The following is a 23,482-nucleotide window of genomic DNA, read 5'->3' as shown; positions in this document are numbered from 1 at the left end:
TATTAGCCAGAAGCTGTGAACAACTCAGAAATCCCTCAGCAGAAGAATGGATACAGAAAAATGTGGTACATTTACACAATGGAGTACTGCTGAGCTATTAAAAACAATGACTCCATAAAATTAACAGGCAAATGGATGGATCGATAAAATATCATCCTGAGTGAGGTATCCCAGACACTAAAGAAAATACATGATATGTACTCACTAATAAGTGGATATTAGCCCAAAAGTTTGGAATACCCACGGTACAACTCACACACCAGATGAAGATTAAGAAGAAGGATGATCAAAGTGTGGATGTTTCAATCCTTCATAGAAGGGGGAACAAAATCACAGAAGGTAGAGGGAGGGAATGAGCTAGGAGGAAAGGAGGAGGTGGAAGGGGAAAGGGGTACAGGATAAGGTATGGGATGGGACAGGAAAGAAGTACAGTGAGTCATAAAATTGAATAGAAAAGTGATGGAGCAATGGGGAATGGGGAACTGGGAGTAGCCACTAGAAAGTACTGGCTTCCATTGATGTGAGAGGCTCCCCGGACCCAACAGGGATGACATTAGTTGAAATACGCAATAGTACAGTCCCCTGTTCAATGATGGGGCCACCCACCCATCTCAAAAGTCTTAACCAGAGAATTGTTGCTGTCTAAAGAAAATGCAGGAACAAGAATTTTATCAGAGACTGAAGGAAAGGCCATCTAGATATGGACTCACCTAGGAATCTGTCCCATTTGCACACACCAAACCCAGACTCTACTGCTGATGCCAAAAATTGATGACAGAATCTTGTTATGACTGTCCCCTGAGAGGTTCTGCTTGCATCTGACTAAGACAGATGAAGATACTCACAGTCATCCATTGGACTGAGCCCAGGGACCCCAATGGAAGAGCTAGGGGAAGGGCTAAAGGAGCCAAAGAGAAGTGCGACCCGATAGAAAGAACAATATCAATTAACTGGACCATCCAGAGTTCCCTGGGATTAAACCACCAACCAAAGGCTATACATGGAGTGATCTATGGTTCCAATATGTAGGTAGCAAGGGATGACCTATCTGCCATCAGTGGGAGAGGAGGCCCTTGTTCCTGTGGAGTCTTGATGCCCCAACATAGGGTGATGCTAGAACTGTGAGGCAGTAGTGGGTGAGTGGGTAGAGAAGGACCCTCATAGAGGAAAAGGGGAGGAAGGATGGGATGGGGAATTTGCAGAGGAGAAACTGGGAAGGGATATATCATTTGAAATATAAATGAATAAAATGATTAATGAAAAATCATTTAAAGAAAATAATTTTTAACAGCACATATATCCATAGCATATCATTATTTTATAGGTCAAACTAGCCTCTCAATAAATATTTTTACTACAAATCTGATATTGCATTGAATAAAAATGACCCCACAAAATAAATCAGAGAACTATCCATAATAATTATAATGACAATGATGATAACATGTACCAAATGACAGTGAAAGACAAGGAATTGAAATACCCTAGTTACTATTCCTGGATTAATTGCTAAATATAGATGGAAATTGACTTTTAATTTATTGAAACTGGCATTGAAATGGGGAATATGTGTAACTCATGTATTTTCATGGAAATATTTTACTCTGTGCAATTACCATCAATGATTTCTTTCTTATGTTTCCACTGAAGTACTGATAAAATTTGAATTGAAATAGAAAGTGTGAAATTAGTTTCCTGAGTTAGACTATGACTATTTCCACCCTTAATTTGGTTCTGTGCATTGGTTTGCCATTTTCTTGAGTGTGTATTCAAAGTAAATGATATACATACATATGATTTGGAGTTGAAAATATGTCTACTTCTGAGGAGTAATGAACAAGATCTATACAACTAAAATTGTAGAAGTGTGAAACACAGAAAGAATAGGGAAGAGTAGACATTTTGCTAATCAGTTAATACTGAGAGAGGTGCAACTTTGTGAATATTCTGAAAACTACTGATTTGTACATATTACCATGTGACATGTCAAGTATACACTGCTGGGCATAAGTTATCACCTGAGGACTGGACTAAAACCCACTTTAAAAACATTTGGTACTCTCACATATGTCTTGCCATACTACATCATGTTTATGTCATTGATACTGGTATAAACCAAGGAACACATCTTGTTTGCTAAATCAGTATTACAGGACTAAAGGTCCATAGCTGGGAAAGACCACTGATAACTTTTCTCTCCTAGTAGCCTGCAGAGCACCCTCTGGAACTATGAAAGGTAGCTAGCAGTAGGAAGCTTCATGGTTACTTCGACCTTTTTTTATGTTATGTAACTAAAGTAACTGATGTCATCACAATAAGGTCTCGCATCCTATTGTGAACAACCAACAGCAACATCAATACCCTGCATTGTTTAATGGGCACCGATTCCCTATGACCAATAGCTCATAGGCATCTATCCCACGCCTGGCAGCAGGATTTTAGTTTCATATCTTATGGCTTCTGTGATCAAAATTATCCACCCATATAAGGTACTTTTGTTAAATGTTTTATAATATATATATATATTTCAGTTTGCTTATAAAGTAATAGTTTTTCATATTTTTAATAAATCCTTAATTTTAGTCAACCTTCTCTCTTACTTTGTTCTCCATCCCCCTGCCCTCAACACCACTTAAACATTTTACTTTCAAATATTCCCTCTCTTTGCTCTGATTATGCATGTTTATAGATTCCAAGAGTAAAGGAAAATTAAGAACATCTTTTTTTTAATTTTTTTATTCGATATAATTTATTTACATTTCAAATGATTTCCCCTTTTCTAGCCCCCCACTCCCCGAAAGTCCCGTAAGCCCCCTTCTCTTCCCCTGTCCTCCCACCCACCCCTTCCCACTTCCCCGTTCTGGTTTTGTCGAATACTGCTTCACTGAGTCTTTCCAGAACCAGGGGCCACTCCTCCTTTCTTCTTGTATCTCATTTGATGTGTGGATTATGTTTTGGGTATTCCAGTTTTCTAGGTTAATATCCACTTATTAGTGAGTGCATACCCTGATTCACCTTTTGAGTCTGGGTTACCTCACTTAGTATGATGTTCTCATAAAATTAAGAACATCTTATTGCATTCATAAAAGCAATCTTTGTTTTGTGACAGAAATAAGAAAATGTTGAAGGTATTATGATTAGTTTATATGTTGATAGTAGAGTATATGTTTAATATATATATAAGGCTCTGAGTTTGTATACACACACGCGCACATTCACACACATACACATAAACACTCAATTTATATTTTCTGAGTGAATTTGCTTTTTTTTGACATATTTTAAATTACTTTTAGTTTTTTTACAGTCCAGCCTTTAGCCCTGTCTTGGTGTGCCCTCCCACAGTTCCTCATCCCATTCCTCCTCCTCCCCCTCTGGTTTAGTTGAGACTTCTGGACTTCCAATGGGGTTGCCCTCCTCCTCATTTTCTTCTAGCCTTTCCCTAATTAGACTACAGGGATCCCTGTCTTCAGTCAGTTGGTTGGGTATAAGAATCTGCATCTGTCTCAATTAGCTGCTGGTTGGGTCTCTTAGAGGACAGTCATGCTAGACTCCTATCTATAAGAACACCATAGCATCAGTAACAGTCTCAGGCCCGTGAGATGGATCCCAATTGAGACTGGTTCTTCTCTCAGGCTCTTCTCTATTTTTGTCCCTGCAGTTCTTTTAGACAGGAACAATTCTGGGTCAGAGTTTTTGACTGTGGATGACAACCCCAGCCCTCCTCTTTCTACTGGAGGTAAACGCTACAACTTGTTTTACCATTTTTCTTCCAACAAAAAGACTTTTGCATTTTCTTAAAGTGACAGCATAATTGACTATCAGAGGGCATGTCAGATGTGAACTTAGTTACAAAGAACTGGCATATTTTGCCTTTAAAGGATAGAGTGGAATTTTCCTCTAAACTGCCATCTAATTCATGTATTTTCTCTTCATTTGTATCCAATTCACCTTATCTTTGAATGAAATTTTGATATACATATTTTTTGAAGGTTAGCCACCATTTGTTATGCTTCAAGGTGTCAAGTTTTTTTTCAAACCTTATTGTTAATGATATTTCTTAAAGCTTTAACTTCCTATGTAGCCCACCACCCACCAGAGGTAGTAGAAAAGAAAGGACATGGGGAAATTTGACCTCTTTAGAAAGGTTCTTTGTGGAAACCCCCATCAGGAGTTGTCTGGAAATCAGCAGTTCAGTTCACAGGTTAGTAGTGGCAGCTCAATGAACTCACAAACACTTCCTGGATACATGAGCACTCCAGTTCAATAGAGTAAGGATAGCAAACAAAACAGCAGTGGTGGTATTATCTAGCAGAGACAGCCAGGCCTCAGCCTCAGCATGAGTCAGCAGGAGGGACCAGGAGGGATGTCAGAAGCAGTTCTCAGCTGTGCCTCTCTCAGTGAAGAAACAAAGATCAGTGGAAGGCCAACAAGCATTGCACAGCTAGCTCTATAAGGAAGCCTAGCTCGGCCTCAGTCATTGTTCTGTTTATATTATATTGTTCTATTTATATTCCCTCTAAATATCACATGTCCTCCATGAGTCTTGCCTCAGCACACGTCTTGCCTCAGAATGTGTGTCTGTCTCAGCTGACAACACTATGCCAATCAGCCTCCATCTGCAGAAGTGGCAAGAACTGTAGCACACCACCATATGTAGCTTAACTACGCAATGTAAAGCAATCCAATACATGAGATTGTTAGCAAAGAATCCTTCGTCACATGTCCTTTCATGTGCTTGCTTTAGCAGAGCATCCTTTCTTCTTTGGCTGCTTCAGATAAACATTCCTTCACTAGTCTGCCTTAGCCTTTTTTATTAGATATTTTATTTATTTACATTTCAGATAGCCCCTTTTCTGGTTTCTCCTAACCCATCACCCCTCTCCCTGGTCACCAACCCACCCACTCCCACTTCCTTGTCCTGGCATTCTCCTATACTGGGGCATTGAGCCTTCACGAGACCAAGGGCTTCTGCTCCCTTTGAAGTCCAACAAGGCTATCCTCTGCTACATATGAAGTTGGAGTCATGGGTTCCTTCATGTGTACTGTTTGGTTGTTGGTTTAGTCCCTGGGAGCTCTGGCGGTACTGTTTGCTTCACATTATTGTTTCTCCTATGGGGCTGCAAATCCCTTTAGCTCCTTTGGGTCCTTTCTCTAGATCCTCCATCGGGGACCCTGTGCTCAGTTCAATGATTGGCTGAGAGCTTCTCCCTCTGTATTTGTCAGGTACAGGCAGAGCCTCTCAGGAGAGAGCTATATGATGCTCTTGTCAGCAAGCACTTGTTGGCATCCAAAATAGAGTCTGGGTTTGGTAATTATATATGGGATGGATCCCCAGATGGGGCAGTCTCTGAATGGTCTTCCTTCAGTCTCAGATACACACTGTGTCTCTGCATCTCCTTCTGTGGGTACTTTGTTCCCTCTTCTAAGAAAGACCATAGTATCCATACTTTGTTCTTCCTTCTTGAGCCTTGTTTGATGTGTGAATTGTATCTTGGGTATTATGAGCTTCTGGGCTAATATCCACTTACCAGTGAGTGCATACCAAGTATGTTCTTTTGTGATTGGGTTATCTCACTCAGGATGATATTTTCTAATTCCATACATTTGCTTAAGAATTCCATGATTTCATTGTCTTTTAATAGTATTCTTTTGTGTAAATGTACCACATTTTCTGTATCCATTCCTCTATTGAGGGACACCTGTGTTCTTTCCATCTTCTGGCTATTAGGATCTTGCTATACCACTCCTGGGCATATACCCAGAAGATGCTCCAACATGTAATAAGGATACATGCTCTACTATGTTTTACTTTTAATAGCCAGATCCTGTTTTAAACACACTCTGACCATTCTGAAGATTGTGAGACTTCTGAAAAATTTTGGTAGTTATTTCTCATTATATAAATATGAATAAAATAGCATGTTATTCACAAAGTCATTAAAAGAGTTTATATTAGTATATTTCTTCTGAAATGAAAATTCTACAAATATAATTACTGCCCAAAATTTTAGTAAGGGAAAGTCCTTTTTTGAAAATCCTAGAGCTGGAAAGGCTAGAAAAGACAGCTCATCATGCAGAATGTACAAGGAAAGGGAGGGTCTTAGAGAAAGTTTTACCACCCTGATGAATAAGAAGAGTACATCAAGGCCACTCTCAAGGAACCTTGATGCCAAAAAAGCCATCAGCTGATAAACCTGGGTCTAGTCTTGGACTGACATTAATATACTTTTCACACTCATTTATTGCTTGTGAACATTGCCTTGGGAATAGTAACTTCCATAAAAATAAGAGGCCGGTGTTGACTTTCTTTTTTAAAATTTTTTATTAGATATATTCTTTATTTACATTTCAAATGTTGTCCCCTTTCCTGGTTCCCTCACCCAAAAATGTCCTAACCCCTCCCCCCTCCCTCTGCTTACCAATCCATCCATTCTTGCTTCCCTGTCCTGGCATTCCCCTATACTGGGGCATCTAGCCTTCTCAGGACCAAAGGCTTCTCCTTCTTTTGATGTCCAACAAAACTATCCTCTGCTGCATATGTAGCTGGAGCCATGGGTCCCTCCATGTGTACTCTTTGGTTGGTGGTTTAGTCTCTGGGAGCTCTGGGAGTACTGGGTGGTTTAAATTGTTGTTCCTCCTATGGCACAGCAAACCCCTTCAGCTCCTTGGATCCTTTCTCTAGCTCCTCCATTGGAAACCCTGTGCTCAGTTCAATGGTTAGCTGAGAGTGTCCTCCACTGTATTTTTCATGCACTAGCAGAAGCAGCTCTCTTATTAAAGACCTTTCACAAGACACACTTTCACAACCACTATAGTGAAAATAACTGCATACATTAAGCAAAAACCATATTGCCAAACACAGAACCATTTATTTGGTGCTTGGTGCTATCTGTTATTAGTTCTGGAACAGCAAGATTGAAATACCATATTGGGATATAGTTTCTAAACCCATAGACAGAGAAGAATGTCCCTCTCTGCCATTAATTAATGTTTCTATATAACATCTTCATAGGGACGGTTTCATCTCTGTGAGATGTAGGATATCATAGGTAATACCCCTTAAAATGCCACAAGTCTCTCACAAAGTCAAGAGAGCAATCGAAGTAGAGCAGGCATTAAGAACATTATTGAAGTGATTAGATAAAATTAACTTTGTCCTTGGACATTTGGACATAGTCAACTAATATTACCTAGAAAATATACTCTTTCACACACACACACACACACACACACACACACACTCACACACACACACACACACACACACACACACACACACACACACAAGTTGCATAATTTCAAAGAACTTGTCATGCAAAAGCAAAGATGGTTAGGAAACTAATAATGGTACTGCTTATATGTTTGTGATGGTTTGTATATACTTGGTCCAGGCACTATTAGAATGCCTGGCCTTGTTGGAGTAGGTGTGTGTGCGCTTTAATACCCTTGCCCTAGCTGCCTGGAAGCCAGTCTTCTCCTGCCTTCCTTTAGATGAAGATGTAAAACTTTCAGCTACTCTTGTACCAGGCTTGCCTGGATGCTGCCATGTTCCCACCTTGATGATAATGGACTGAACCTCTGAACCTGTACGCCAGCCCCAATTAAATGTTGGCCTTGTAAGAGATGCATTGGTCATGGTGTCTCTTCACAGCAGTAAAACCCTAATTAAGACAATATTGCAACCTAAAATTCTATATTCTTGTAATAAAAATTACAGGAAAGAAGAATTGCTGTAGAGAAAAAGAGCATTTCCTAGCAAATTTCAAAGATATTAAGTATTACATGCTCTCTCTGGATGAATACCTGTAGAGGGTTCATGGAAGAAGTTACATCAGCTTCTGTTGTAATCAATGGGCACATCCTGATGATTTCAGACAATAGGAACATTGTCATAAGCAACAATCACAAACAATGTGGAGAAAATGGTAACAAGACTATTTCTATAGGACCCACACTGGTGATTACTCTTACTGGATGTTGGGAAATGATTGTGGAAAATGAGCTTAGGACAAGTATTGGAGTGCCCAGAGTGACCATAGGGGCAAAGAGTAAATTGTCATTCCTCTCCTAAGTCCCATGGAACAAACCCTACATGACACTCAGAAAGGAGACACAGAGCCTGAAGAACAGAACACCCAATGAGTAATGAAGTTGCAGGGGAAACATTTTAAGATCCTGTTGTAGCTGTTTCTTCCCTCCTTATGCTTGAGCAGGAGTGTGTTATCTGATTCTCTGAAATACATTTTCCTATACATATTGAAGGCATTGTGACTATTGTGCCATGGCTCTTACTACCCAGAATGTGACAATGTTTCCTGTGATAGTTTCTACTCTCTGCAGATTGTAAAGATTTTTAACATAAAAGTTATTTGTCCATTTCAGTCCACAATTCTTATTTCCATTTCTGGGGTTGGAGGGAAGTATTGCTGCCATATACCAAAGGTGAAAACTCATGAGTCGGCTAATTGCTTTTAAATTTAATCTTATCAGGGGAGGTCAAGAAGAAAGTGAATCTGAGTTGACAGTATACAGCATGTCCTCAATTTACTGCCTTTGAAAAAAATAAGATACATCTCTCAAAAGTTGAGTGGAAAATAATCAGCCAGCTATATCATTTGTATTATAGAAAACATGCTTTGGCTATGAAGCATGGCTTGAGTTTGTATCAAAAGCAATTGTCAATAGCTGAACATCAAACCATCATCAGAAATGTGTGGGAATTACACTGCATACTAGAAGAAGGGACTTCTAAGGTAGCAACACCAGACCTACATTTTATAGCACTTCCCCGACCAGTCATTGTAGGTGTAACTGATTTAACCCATTTATTTTCCTCTTAGGGAAAATGCAGTATCATATTTGCTACCTATCCTGGTGGACCATGTGAAATGGATTGGTCAATGAAAGTTTTCTTATTTCCCTTTGACCACACCCTGACTACAACTAAAATGTCCAACACCCTACCCTCAAACCTCAGTAGTCATAAAATATCTGCGACCCAACTCTATTCATTCCTGAGTAGAACACCTATCCTGGATTTCTGAATTCAAAATAACATGTGAAGATAGGTCAGGCCAAACAGGAATAAATAAAAACTGGAGATGCTTATAATAACAGGATTCCTAATAATGTCTTTTCTTGAGTGTAAAGGATAAACAGCTCTCATATAGAATTTGAAAACACATTTTCTTGAGCCTGGATCAGTCACATCTGTGTATCTCTATCAGATGATTTAGAAGCCAAACAAGATCTAAAAGATAAGCCAGACTGAACAAATTAAGTACTATTGACATTTCAGTGATGGCTCATAAGTTAGTCAGGATTCTGCAGTGGAGAATGGAGAATACAAATATATGTGTGAGTGTATAAATACAAGGTACATACCCATGTATAGTTGCATATGAAGAAAGACACTACAGATTATTATGTACATAAACATTTTATTTACACAAATTATTATATATTTGAATACTCATTTAAATATAATTTAAATTTATATAATATTTATGCATATGTTTATGTAGTACATATGTGCATACAAGACATTAATCACTAGGTAGAGAGAATAAGAAACCTTCAGTCTTCCAAATGCAAATTAAACACAGAAAGCCTATGCCTTACTTAAAATGCCTCATATTTGAAGGGCCAATATTCACTACCACAGGGTGATATCATAGCAAAGCAGAGCCAGGGAATCATCCTTCTTCTATCCATTATAAGGAAGTAACTTCCTGTATTGCCCAGACTATCCTCAGCATCACTTCTGCCTAAGACTTCTGGGTGGTGAGATTATAGAAGTGTAGCATTACAATTAATTTGGTTGTATTTTTAAATTATCTTTGAAGTCCTAAATATACATTTTTACTTTTAAATTACAATGTAATTTAATTTATAAGATTGACTACATATACCTTTAGATAACCATCTATATGCATATAAATAAACTAAGTGTGTGTGTGTGTGTGTGTGTGTGTGTGTATTTTGCAGCTGTGTGGTATGGCACATAAAACTCAGGAATGATTCAATAAATATTTATTGCTATTATCATTTTTAGTACTATTGGTTTTCTTGTTGCTTTATTTGACATGACATGTTTTTGAATCTAAGACTAAATCCTTCATTATGGATTATGGATTTTCCTAAACTCTTCAAGGCATTTGGGACATATTCCTACTGGCAATTTTTTGGTCCAGTTCACTTTTATTGTTTCTTGATTTCTAATATCAGAGTGCTAGGGGCTGTAGATTCTCTGCAACCCGTCACCCACTCTTGTGACTAAAATTCAGTACAATAAAACAATCATCATCAATTCTACCTAGACACATACATCTATCAAAAATTGTATAGTGTTCCAAAACTCTAATTATTCCCTAATTCTCTCACCATTTAATCATAATGAATAGAAGTATTTAATACTTTACTCAGTAACTTAACTGAATATGTTCAGTGTCTAAAATAAACATTTAAACTGATGATGACAGCACAACTATCAGTTTCTCACAGAAAAAGCAACTACTTATCAGAGATGTTAATATGCAAACAATAAATTCAACACACTTGGGGAACTGGAAGACACTGGGTTTTAAGAGAAGGTTGACATGTGTCAAACTCTGGTCTCTTTATCTTCCCTTTTGCTTCTTCCTCATAAAGCCACCTTGAAGTTCTATCAAACCCAGAGCCACCCCTTCATCCCTTAGCTGCTTTCTGCCTCTTGCTGCCTAGAGCCCCTTGTGTTACAGATGTCCATTTTTAACCTTGTGGTTTGGAATGATCTAGGGCACATTCTTTAGTCTCTCAGATGTTCCCTTCCATATTACATTTATATCTGCTGAGCATCCACGTGAACCCATCTTTTCCTTTGATGAGTACCATCAGCCATACAGAAGCCAAGATTTATTTTTTAAAGCATGAATGAAAGCTTCCTCAGGTCACAAATTTTGTGTCAATGCTTCATTTCTTTCTAGTGAGTGGGAATCACTGGACTGATTTCCAAGATGCTAAAGTTTTGTAGATCTTTGAATTTGCTTCTATGACCCTAGTAGCAAAATGTGAAATGTGTGAGGCATGTAAATTCTTGGTTGCTCTTTTTTTTATTGATATATTTTTTATTTTCATTTCAAATGATTTCCCCTTTTCTGGACCCCCACTCCCCAAAAGTCCCATCAGCCCCCTTCCCTCCCCCTTTTTTCCCACCCAACCCTTCCCACTTCCCTGTTCTGGTTTTGCCCTATACTGCTTCACTGAGTCTTTCCAGAACAAGGGGCCACTCCTCAGTTCTTCTTGTACCGCATTTGATGTGTGGATTATGTTTTGGGTATTCCAGTTTTCTAGGTTAATACACACTTAGTAGTAAGTGCATACCATGATTCATCTTTTGAGTCTGGGTTACCTCACTTATATGATGTTCTCCAGCTCCATCCATTTGCCTAAGAATTTCATGAATTCATTGTTTCTAAAGGATAAATAGTACTCCATTGTGTATATATACCACATTTTTTGCATCCACTCTTCTGTTGAGGGATATCTAGGTTCTTTCCAGCTTCTGGCAATTATAAATAGGGCTGCTATGAACATAGTGGAACATGTATCCTTATTACATGCTGGGGAATCTTCTGGGTATATGCCGAGGAGTGGTATAGCAGGATCTTCTGGAAGTGAGGTGCCCAGTTTTCAGAGGAACCGCCAGACTGATTTCCAGAGTGGTTGTACCAATTTGCAACCCCACCAGCAGTGGAGGAGTGTTTCTCTTTCTCCACACCCTCTCCAGCACCTGCTGTCTCCTGAATTTTTAATCTTAGCCTTTCTGACTGGTGTAAGGAGAGATCTCAGGGTTGTTTTGATTTGCATTTCCCTAATGACTAATGAAGTTGAGCATTTTTTAAGATGCTTCTCCGCCATCTGAAGTTTTTCCGGTGAAAATTCTTTCTTTAACTCTGTACTCCATTTTTAATAGGGTTATTTGATTTTCTGGAATCTATCTTCTTGAGTTCTTTATATTGGATATTAGCGCTCTATCTGATGTAGGGTTGGTGAAGATCTTTTCCCAATTTTTTGGTTGCCAATTTGCCCTTTTGATGGTGTCCTTTGCCTTACAGAAACTTTGTAATTTTATGAGGTCCCATTTGTCAATTCTTGCTCTTAGAGCATAAGCTATTGGTGTTCTGTTCAGGAACTTTCCCCCTGTACCGATGTCCTCAAGGATCTTCCTCAGTTTCTTTTCTATTAGCTTCAGAGTGTCTGGCTTTATGTGAACGTCCTTGATTCATTTGGAGTTGAGCTTAGTACAAGGAGACAAGGATAGATCAATTCCCATTTTTCTGCATGCTGACCTCCAGTTGACCCAGCACCATTTGTTGAAAAGGCTATCTTTTTTCCATTGGATGTTTTCCGCCCCTTTGTCGAGGATCAAGTGGCCATAAGTGTGTGGGTTCATTTCTGGATCTTCAATCCTCTTCCATTGATCTGCCTGCCTGTCACTGTACCAATACCATGCAGTTTTTAACACTATTGCTCTATAGTATTGCTTGAGGTCAGGGAAACTGATACCCCCAGAATTTCTTTTATTGTTGAGAATAGTTTTAGCTATCCTGAGTTTTTTGTTATTCCAGATGAATTTGAGGATTGCCATTTTTTGAGGTCTTCTTCCATTTCCTTCTTCATAGACTTGAAGTTCTTGTCATACAGATCTTTCACAGGTTTGGTAGGAGTCACCCAAGGTACTTTTTACTGTTTGTGGCTATTGTGAAGAGGGTCATTTTCCTAATTTCTTTCTCAGCCTGCTTATCCTTTGAGTATAGGAAGGCTACTGATTTGCTTGAGTTGATTTTATAACCTGCCACTTTGCTGAAGCTGTTTATCAGCTGTAGGAGTTCTCTAGTGGAGTTTATGGGGTCACTTAGGTAGACTATCATATCATCTGCAAATAATGATAGTTCAACTTCTTCCTTTCCAATTTGTATCCCTTCGACCTCCTTATGTTGTCTAATTGCACAAGTTAATACCTCAAGTACAATACGGAAAAGATAAGGAGAAAGTGGGCAGCCCTGTCTAGTCCCTGATTTTAGAGGGATTGATTCAAGTTTCTCTCCATTTAGTTTGATGCTGGCTACCGGTTTGCTGTATATTGCTTTAATGATGTTTAGGTATGGGCTTTGAATTCCTGTTCTTTCCAAGACTTTAAGCATGAAAGGATGCTGAATTTTGTCAAATGCTTTTTCAGCATCTAATGAAATAACCATGTGTTTTTTTTTCTTTGAGTTTGTTTATGTAGTGGATTGCATTGATGGATTTCTGTATATTGAACCAACCCTGCATCCCTGGGATAAAGCCTACTTGATCATGATGCATGATCATTTTGATGTGTTCTTGGATTCAGTTGGCAAGAATTTTATTGAGGAATTTTGCATCGATGTTCATAAGGGAAATTGGTCTCTTCAACACTCCACTCTCCTCAATGGACTGATCAGGAAAACAGAGACTAAACAGGGACACAGTAAAACTAATTGAAGCATTGGACCAATTGGATTTGACTGATATTTATAGAACATTTCACCCTAAAGCAAAAGAATATACCTTTTTCTCAGCACCTCATGGTACCTTCTCCAAAATCGACCATATAATTGGTCACAAGACAGATCTCAACAAATACAAGAAGATCGATGCTCCTTGCTCCTACCAGATCACTATGGTGTAAGAGTGGTTTTCAATAGCAACAAAAACAACAGAAAACCCACATACACATGGAGGCTGAACAATACTTTACTCAATGACACCTTGGCCAAAGAAGAAATAAAGAAAGAAATCAGAGACTTTTTAGAATTTAATGAAAATGAAGGCACAATATACCCAAATCTTTGGGACACAATGAAAGCAGTGCTAAGAGGAAAACTCATAGCCCTGAGTGCCTCCAAAAAGAAAATGGACAGGGCATACTCTAGCAGCTTAACGACACACCTGAACGCCCTGGAACCAAAAGAAGCTATTTCACCCAGGAGGAGTAGAAGACAGGAAATCATCAAACTCAGGGCTGAAATCAATTAAGTGGAAACAAAGAGAACCATACAAAGAATCAACAAAACCAGGAGCTGGTTCTTTGAGAAAATCAGTAAGATAGATAAACCCTTAGCCAGACTGACCAAAGGGCACAGAGAAAGTATCCAAATTAACAAAATTAGAAATGAAAAGGGAGATATAACAACAGAAACTGAGGAAATCCAAAAAATCATAAGATCCTACTACAAAAGCCTGTACTCAACACAACTGGAGAATCTGGAGGAAATGGACAATTTCCTAGACACATACCAAATACCAAAATTAAATCAAGACCAAATAGATCATCTAAACAGTCCCATAACCCCTAAAGAAATAGAAGGTCATAGAAAGTCTTCCAACCAAAAAAAGCACAGAACCAGATGCTTTCATTGCAGAAGTCTATCAGACCTTCAAAGAAGACCTAACACCAATACTCTTCAAACTATTCCACAAAATAGAAACAGAAGGAACACTACCCAACTCCTTCTACGAAGCCACAATTACACTGATACCAAAATCACACAAAGATCCAACAAAGAAAGAAAACTTCAGACCAATTTCTCTTGGTTGCTCTTTAGACCTCCTACATCAGACACTGAAAACAGGAACCTCATAATCATTCCAGTATATAGTCAAGCTCCGAACCACAGAGATAGTCCCATGTAATCAATCCACAATCTAATAGATCCACACCTTTCTTAATGTAATCTGCTCATACTTCCAGTTAATGAAATTGGAATCATGACTTGCACAATTTCTAAGCTCGGCTAGTAAAAATTGAATGCATCCAATAGTTTTGTGATTACAATAAAACCAGATCTTAGATGTGTGCACATAGGGAACACAGGAAAGATAAGGTAGGCCATTTGATTCTCTGGGCTCTAAGCCCTAAAGAAAATTGATATCTCAAAAATGAACTCACAGACTCTGAATAGTTATAGTCTGAGGACACATAGGATTTGTTTCTGTATTGAATTATAGAGTATGAGCTTTCCTGCTACTTACTTTCTCAAATAACATTTGGCATTTCCTTTCTAGGTTCTTAAGGAAAACTATAGGTCAATGTAGGGAGTTATAGAAAGACTAATTCTTGAAAACATTAGAAGAAAGTAATGATGGGTTATAAGAATGATTAAGCAAAGATGTAGAACAGTGCTTTAAGAACACTCTGACACCAGTAGAAGAGGACAATTCAACTTGGAACCAGTCAACAGAGTTGAGCTCAGCATAAACACTGTATGTCTTTTATTTACCCCCACTATCAAAAAATAACCCTGTGATTTGGTGCAGAAATATTGTTTTGGTATTGCACAGGTAAGCCAGTAAGTGTTAGACATATGAAGAGGAACTACTATTCTTTGCATGGCGGGTAAACATTGAGCAGTGCTAAATTATTGTTCAAATACATTAAAATTATAGTGCTCATATTTGGATAAATTCTGTAAGTTTACATTGTAACCAACCATTCTGCTATTTATTTTACTATAAAATAATCAAAGATGTTGGGAATGGTATAGTTCGATACCTTGGCTAGCAGCTGTAGGGTTCTCCCTGATGAACAGACTACCTTGATCAAAAGGATTGTCAACACAACACTCATCAAGCATACCTTTATTCTGTATCAGACACCATGAAATACTATATGGATGCCATAAGACAACCATGCGAAAGACTGAAGCTTATTTCTTCATGTCCTGAAGACACAGTCTGAGGATTTTTTTCAGTCAAAGGACTGGGTGAACCACTTATTCCTTGGCCTAAGGGGGAAACTTCTCCTGGAGGAGTTAATACTGTGCCTTGTGATAATGAGCAAGGTTATGACTGGTCCAAATTGCAAGCCTTGATGATTGTGATTGGTGCTAAAAGATAAGGCTGCTATTGTTTCTAAAGAATAGTCATGATTGATCTTGATAAATGGCTGTGATTGGAACACTCAACCCTTCTCCGGTTACATCAATGGGTTTCTCGGGTTCTCAGTGAGGTGAATGAAGGATATTTGCCTCTGTTTTCTATCCGTATATTGCACCATGAGGCACAATAAAGATTTTTGTTTAGACCGGTTCTTCCTTTCAGTAGTACAGTACAATCTGGTAAAACTAAGAGGTAGCAGTAGCAAAAGAGAACATCCACACGGTGACTATTCCAGTGCAGCATTTGGCAATGCAGTCCTCACTCTCCAGAGAACAAGTTGTGGTACTGTATTTCCTCCAGGCACATAAATCTTCAGGCTCACTTTCAACTCCATCCTTTACAGTCCACCTCTTCTTCTTCACTCATGCTCTGGTATACCTAAAGATACCTTAAAATAGTCACCTTTTTCTTATTTCCAAGGCAGAGTGACATTTCCTGTTTACATGTGTACAACTCTCCCTGTAGGTGTGAAAGGAACATCTTTCATATCATTCATTGACTTCAGGACTTGAGAAAACTTCAAAATTGAAAGAATGTCATTAGGAAGCAGTTTCAGGAGGGAGCAAGGCCTCCATCTACATATTCATAAGTCTTAAAATCCTAAAGAAATCAGAGAAATAAGATTGATAAGATATACCCCCAAATACCAGTGATAAGAGTGTACTTTTAAAGTATCTCCCTTTAGAGGCAGGCCTTAGTTAGACTTCAATGCTGAATGGCCCTCTCATTTTCAGCTGTTCATACAGAAGGAAGTGTCCTTTCCTCTACCAAGTTTTCTTCTCCCTCCCTGATTGTCCTCTTACTCAGTCTACTCTCGTGTCTAATCAACATTTCATTCAACCCCTAAGAACTTCCTTCTACCATGAGCATCTTATGGAAAAGTCATTAATGAGTGGCAGATTTATTTACTTCACTTGTAATCTAGTCACTACTCTTGTGAGAAATAATATTTTCTTGCCATTTCCACCATGAAGAGACACATTGAACTGCTTTATGTGTAACATTATTTTTTACTTGGAAAGATACCTATCTTTCATCTTCAATGATAGGAACAACCAAGTGTTTATAATAATTTAACAGCTTTCAATTTCTTGGATGAATTTTCAGATTCTTTCTAGACTGGGATAATTTAATCCTGAAGAAGGTACAGTCCATGGCCTTAAATTCAATTCATAAAACAATACAACATGTTATTTCCACATGCCTAATGACTGAAATCAATACTGGCTCTGGAGCAAGATCAGAATGCCCTTACCAAAAAATGCTGCTATAGAAAAGAATGATGTTTAACCCCTCTAGTATAATGAGGATGACTAATATTTATAGAAAGCTTTCTTTGGGTACAACATAGCAGCTCCTTCACCTTTATTATCTCCACATGCAAAATGTTCAGATATTAGTTCATTTTTCAGAAGAAGTATCTGAGTCACAAAGAGGTCAACCAAGTTGCTCAAAAGCACACAGCAGGTTGAGTGGAAGGCCAGGATTTAAATCCAAAGTTTAATCCTGTGGTGATGTTCTTTCAAATAAAGGCTTCTTCTATAAGCTGGAAATAATAATGCTATTGTCCTTTGGAATGCTTAGCAAGAAGCGGAGAAACAATGGTGCCAGGGTACATAGCTAGACCACTGACCTAAGCAGACATCCCTTTATGAAGCCAACACAAATATCTCAAGGACACAAGCAAATAAATAGGTAAAACTTGTGCAAGAGTTTAGTACGAATGCTAAACAAGGACCAAGGATTTTGAGGGGATTTAGAACCTGGGAGCAACTAGACATGAAATTATGTAATTAAAACCACAGTCCATAATAGCAAGGTTTTATACATTCTCTTAAAATTACAAATACTGAAATATTAAGACATTTAGTTTTTCACTCCTTCTTTGATACTAAAGTACATTGTGTTGTTTCTTGGGTCATCATTTTGAGAAATAATATCCAGGTCCCAATTGGAAATACCTGAACAATGACAATTCTTCTCAGAAGTGAAGTTACCTCTTTTTTTCTATGCTGATTGAGCAATTTCTCTGTAATAGATTCTGTTCAAATCCTTAATTAATTCAGTCCTCATAATTCTAAAACGATGTTGCTACTAGCCCACCAAACAGTACATATGGTATTTTCCTTTTGCCTGAGAAATAGCCTTATGCTTGTTCTTGCCAAAGAGCCACAGATAAATTCAAAGGAGTTCATTCTCACCAAAACGGGTTCCTATTACACTCACACTGTGAGTGGAGAAGATTCCACTTATCATGTTACAGAGCATCTCTTGCATGTGTCTTCTTTATTTATTAGCATAGCTAATTGCTGTCCTCTACTAACTCGGTGCTCACTTCCTGTGTTTGAATCTACAGAATGACATGGGGTTTAATGCTTTTCCTTCTCTACTCCACCTAATTTCAGGGGGTTGGCACTGTAATCTGGCACTCAGCACTTGCGGCAATGATTCTGATGGAGAGTCCCCAAGATAAGAACTGTGTTTAGAACTCAAATACTCAAAATGCCTTCACTGGAATCTCCCAGGCCTGTTCAGGCCAGTCATAAGATGCAGACACTGTAACCTAAGGGTCCCTTCCTAGAACTTGTCTCATGCTGCATTTGCCAGAACTGTCCTCCAGCATGCCCTTCCTGCTTCAGCAGTGAGGAAGTTTGCTAACTTACATTACTTTGAAGCACAGATGCCTGTTCTTCCCACAGAATGGTTTGTTCTCCTCTGATTCTTCTTTCCCTTTTATCTGGGGCAAATTAGGGCACTTATTTTCAGAATGACATAGTTTTCTTTTTTTCTTTCCCATTTCTAGGTTGCTAGCAATAAAATAATAAAAGTCAACATATTAAACATGGGAGAAAGGGCGAGTGTACGAATCTCTTTATTTGTATCTGAATCACAGGATTCCTGGAGGCTCTGAAGGGCTTATTTTCTGTAGCTAACATTGTCTCCAGATACAGGGCTAGAACAGAACACTACTATTGCAATTGTTTTAACTATGTGGGTAGGTTAATTTCAAAAGGTTGCAGGTGGATACCTAAGGCTATTTAATACCACAGAGGAAAAGAGTCAGAAGAGAGAATGCACTGAAATATTTAAGCTGAGAAAGTCTGTTCACAGGGTGAGTGCTACAGAAGAGTTAAGGCTTGAGCTGCACAAATCTGGCTGTGGAGTGTGCCCTGTAGAACTCAGTTTCCTTCAGCTGTGTACAATATCTGCAGGGTTATAGCTCAGGTGAATAATAGCATCCAAAGAGGAGAGAGGCAATGTAGCTGTTTAGTTCAACACATAGTACTGTATCATCCCTGGGTCTCAACTGGAGAAGCCGTTGAATAAAAATGATCTGTTAATGACTCCCATGAAGAAGTATGGAGAGGGTCCTGATCCTGGAAAGGATTGGTCTAGCATGGGAAGGGAATATAAGGACAGAGATAAAGGAGGGAGGTGATTGGAGAAGGGATGGAGAGAAGAAGGTTTATGGGACATATGGGGAGGGGGGATCCGGGAAAGGGGAAATCATTTGGAATGTAAACAAAGAATATAGAAAATAAAAATATTAAAAAAATGATCTGTTTATTTCCCAGTTCTAGAAAATGTGGGTTTCTAGAATCTTCTAACACTGAGGGTACTGTTTGTCAGCAATATCTTTCCCTTCTATCTTTACCATCTCTAACTTGCAGCTTCTATAAAAATCTAGAACATTTGCCTCTTCCTCACCACAAGGAAAATCATGACATGATTTTTTTTTATTTCACGCTGCCCAAAGTAAAATATGTTCTAATTTACTCAGTCTCTAATTTTCTCTCATCTTCCCTACCTGTTTTACTTGCTGATCTATTACTGTAAAAAAGACACCATGACCAAAGAAACTAAAAACAAAAACAAACAAAAAACCCAAAAAAACAAAAACAAAAAAACGAATTTATTACTGGACTTGCTTACAGTTTTAGGGGGGGTTACTCCATTTACTGGGGTGGGAAATTTACCTGGGCTTTTGAAATCTCAAGGCTAATGCCAGTGACATATCATCTCTAACAAGGCAAAACTTATTCCAACAAGGTCAAAACTTTTAATCCTTCCCATAGAGTTCTACTGTCTAGTAACTCAACCTTCAAATACATGAGCCTCCAAGAACTGTTCTCATTCAAACCATACTGCCTTGTTCGTTGTCTCCCACTTTCCTATTTTATATAGTTTTGCTTCATGTCCTGATTTTCTGGCTCATTTCTAGATGAGTATTACTACATGAAAAAATATTTGATAACTTCAGCTATAACTAATGAAAATGTTGGTACATCTTTATCCTCAGTTTCTCAGCAGATTTGATAGTTATCATTTCATTTTTAAATCATTTTTGTTTGGAATCTTCAAATGGTGTGCTCCCTTTCTCCTCTAGTCATCTAACTCTGTGCTGTTTCTGTGACTGATGACTACTCCATCTTTCCTTTCATCTGCTTTATCTTCCTGCTGCTCCTCAAACATGTGGTAGCTCTGAATCTACTTTGTCACTATAAATATTTACAACATCTATTTTCTCTTTCTAAAAAATTATCTTCTCACTTTCTTTTCATACTATACTCATGCTATATACTTCCCAATGGCCCATGTGGTAAAAGTTTAGTCTCCATGGTGATGTTATTGGGATGGATAGAAACTGTAATAATTCCATTTGATGGTAGAATTTAGTTCTTGAAGGCATGCTCTCTGAGATGACTCTAGGAGTTTTAGCTATAGTTCTTGCCCCACAGTATATAGAGTACTATCTGATATGTATGGGATGCTAGGTTCCATCTTCAGGATACAAAATGAAAAGAATAAAAAGAGGGGGTGATACTGTGGAGAGGACACCTCCATGTCTTCTTTTCTTCTCTCTGGATCTTAATTTATGCACTTTTTAATTCACATAGGATTCTATCTATTAAATGTCAATAAAGGTACCAAACAATGTTATCGTGAATGCTGAAACTACTGAAGTCTGAACCAACATAAAGGTTTTATCTTTGTAGCTTAATTGTTTCAAGTGTTTACTGATAATGACAGAAACCAAAGGCACATGTTTTCTCTCTTTATCAAAGGTTCTTCTTAAACTTTAACATCAACTAAGATGTGTACCACCATCATGTTTTTCTGGCTTTGTTGAAATTAAAATGGAAAATGTGTCTATGTGTTTGCTAATATTATTCATATTCTTAGTAATTCTAATATGATATTTCCTACACTGCTTTGGGGATATGTGTGCTTATATTTCTATTTTCTACCATTGGCTTCCTAAGCTCAATTCTCAATAGCTAGCTCATTAGATTCTTCAATCTATGGCAATTTCTGTCCTTCCTTATTTAGCTCATGTCTATTCTTGCAAATTCTATTGCAATTTAAATAATATATGCTATAAGGTTTTATAGTATATTCATATAGAAAAAGTATTGAGGGGAATAGTTTTCATGAAATGCAGGGCATCAAGTACATGCTCTTATCCTCAGAGAAATTGCATACATGTATGTATTTATAAATTGCAAGTGAGCCTATTCTAAAGCTGAAGAGGTGGCTTAGTATGTAAAGCTATTTACTGAAGAGGTTGACTACCTTCATGAAGTCCCTAGAAGCCCCAGGGAAGAAGAAGAGCACTGACACACACAAGCTATCCTCTGACTTCTGCATATATGCAGTAGCATGCACACAAAGCAACATATTAAATAGATAATAAAAGTAAATTTTCAAGGTTATAAAATGTAATTATCAGTCCTGAAATTTCATAGGTAATAATAATAGAAATCTCTGCTCAGTTAAATGTAACCCAATCGTAGTACTGCAAGTTTCATTTAATTACAAGAAATGTGCAGTTGGGGTTCTATCTTTTCCACTATTTGATGATTCCATTTAGATCACTTTTGTGGTAGCTTAAATAAAAATGGCTCCCAGGCAGTCCTGAGCTCACAGTCCCAGGTTTTGTTTGCTGCATCATTGGCTGGCATCAGAAAAATGGCTACAAACTTTCTAGTGCATGAGAAAATCTGGTTTGACAAGTTTAAATACAATGAGGCAGAAAGAAGATTTTATGAGCAGATGAATGAGCCTGTGACCTCTGGCGCCCACCAGGGGAATAGTGCCAGTGTGATCCTCTGAGACATTACAAGAGTCAGAAAGAACATCCAGAAATCCTTGGCTGGAAGTTAAGGTCCTGGAGCCTCCAGTGGACCTGGTGGAGACCACAGTAAGCTCATTGTGAGGATTGCCAGTCTGGAAGTCGAGGCATGGTGCAAGATTTGTAGCAGCTCATTTCCACGTTGGAGGCCAGGCTGAGCACTCTGGAGAAGAGTTGACCGAGCCACAGCCCCACAGACTCAACATGCCTATCCTATGCATCAAGTGGAGCCCCCAGCCAAGAAAGGAGCCACACCAGAGAGGTCAATGACATTGACCTATTTGGCAATGACAAGGAAGAAGAAGATAAGGAGACTGCCCAACTATGGGAGGAGAGGCTACTCCAGTACACCAAGAAGAAGGCCAAGAAGCCCACACTGGTGGCCAAATCCTCCATCCTTTTGGATGTTAAACCTTGGGATGATGAAACTGACATGGCCCAGCTAGAGACTTGTGTGCAGTCCATCCAATTGAACAGGCTGGTTTGGGGGGGACTCTGAGCTCATGCCTGTAACCTATGGCATCTGGAAGCTGCAGATCCAGTGTGTGGTGGAGGACGGCAAAATGGACAGTGAGTTGCTGAAAGAGGAGATCATCAAGTTGGAGAAGCATGGGCAGAGTGCGGACATCACAGATGTCAACAAGGTCTGAAAGTCCCAGAGTGTGTGGTTTCCTGTGTGTGAGGACCTGCTAAGATTTAAGACTGAGACTCTGGAAAAAAGAAAGGCTCCCATAGGCTCATAGGAGTGGCACTATTTTGATATGTAGATATATTGGAGTAAGTGTGACTTTGTTGGAGAATCTGTGTCACAAGTGAGTGTGGGCTTTGAGGTTAACCTTTCTGATGTTCTCTGGAATAATGGACTCCATAGGAATCTTCATAGATTCTAATCTGTACAGCCTCAGAATCATCACCACAAAGACTTCTCTTTGAGAATTTCCAAAGAAAGGTGAAAAGTAGCCTACAACAGTTTATTTCTGTGTCCGTATATGTCTCAAACCTTTTAACTTGAGCTTCCACTGTGATTTTATAAGTCTGTCATTTTGCTTTTGTTTGTTTGTTTATTTTGTGCACATGTGTTTGTTGTGTTTTTTCTTTAATTTTATTTTCTCATTTGTTTGATTTGCCTTCTTGTTTCAAAAGAGAGGCACTGAGTTGTATGGTGGACCAGATGGGGAGGATCTGGGAGGAGATGGGAAGTGAAAAGATGATTAGAATATATTTCATGGGAAAAATTGCTTTCATTTAAAAAAAAACATTTAAAAAGATCCTACTGTGCATTACAGCCATCTATTAATTTGATCAACAGGTTGCTTTAGTACAAGTCATTATTTTTTCTCAATTTACCTGCATGGTTATAAGCTCTGTGGGGCAGGAGAGAGAGACAGATAGACAGACACAGAC

At 38.5% G+C, this 23,482-nt stretch overlaps 1 pseudogene; it reads left to right on the top strand.

Annotated features, from left to right (window-relative positions):
• Positions 1 to 21,915: 21,915 nt before the first annotated feature.
• On the top strand, positions 21,916 to 22,728 carry LOC127696547 (elongation factor 1-delta-like; annotated as a pseudogene).
• The last annotated feature ends 754 nt before the right edge of the window (positions 22,729 to 23,482 follow it).

Source organism: Apodemus sylvaticus, chromosome 11 (genome assembly GCF_947179515.1).
Source record: "Apodemus sylvaticus chromosome 11, mApoSyl1.1, whole genome shotgun sequence".
In the NCBI taxonomy this organism is placed as follows: Eukaryota; Metazoa; Chordata; class Mammalia; order Rodentia; family Muridae; genus Apodemus; species Apodemus sylvaticus.
This window is presented reverse-complemented; position numbering and strand designations above follow the sequence as displayed.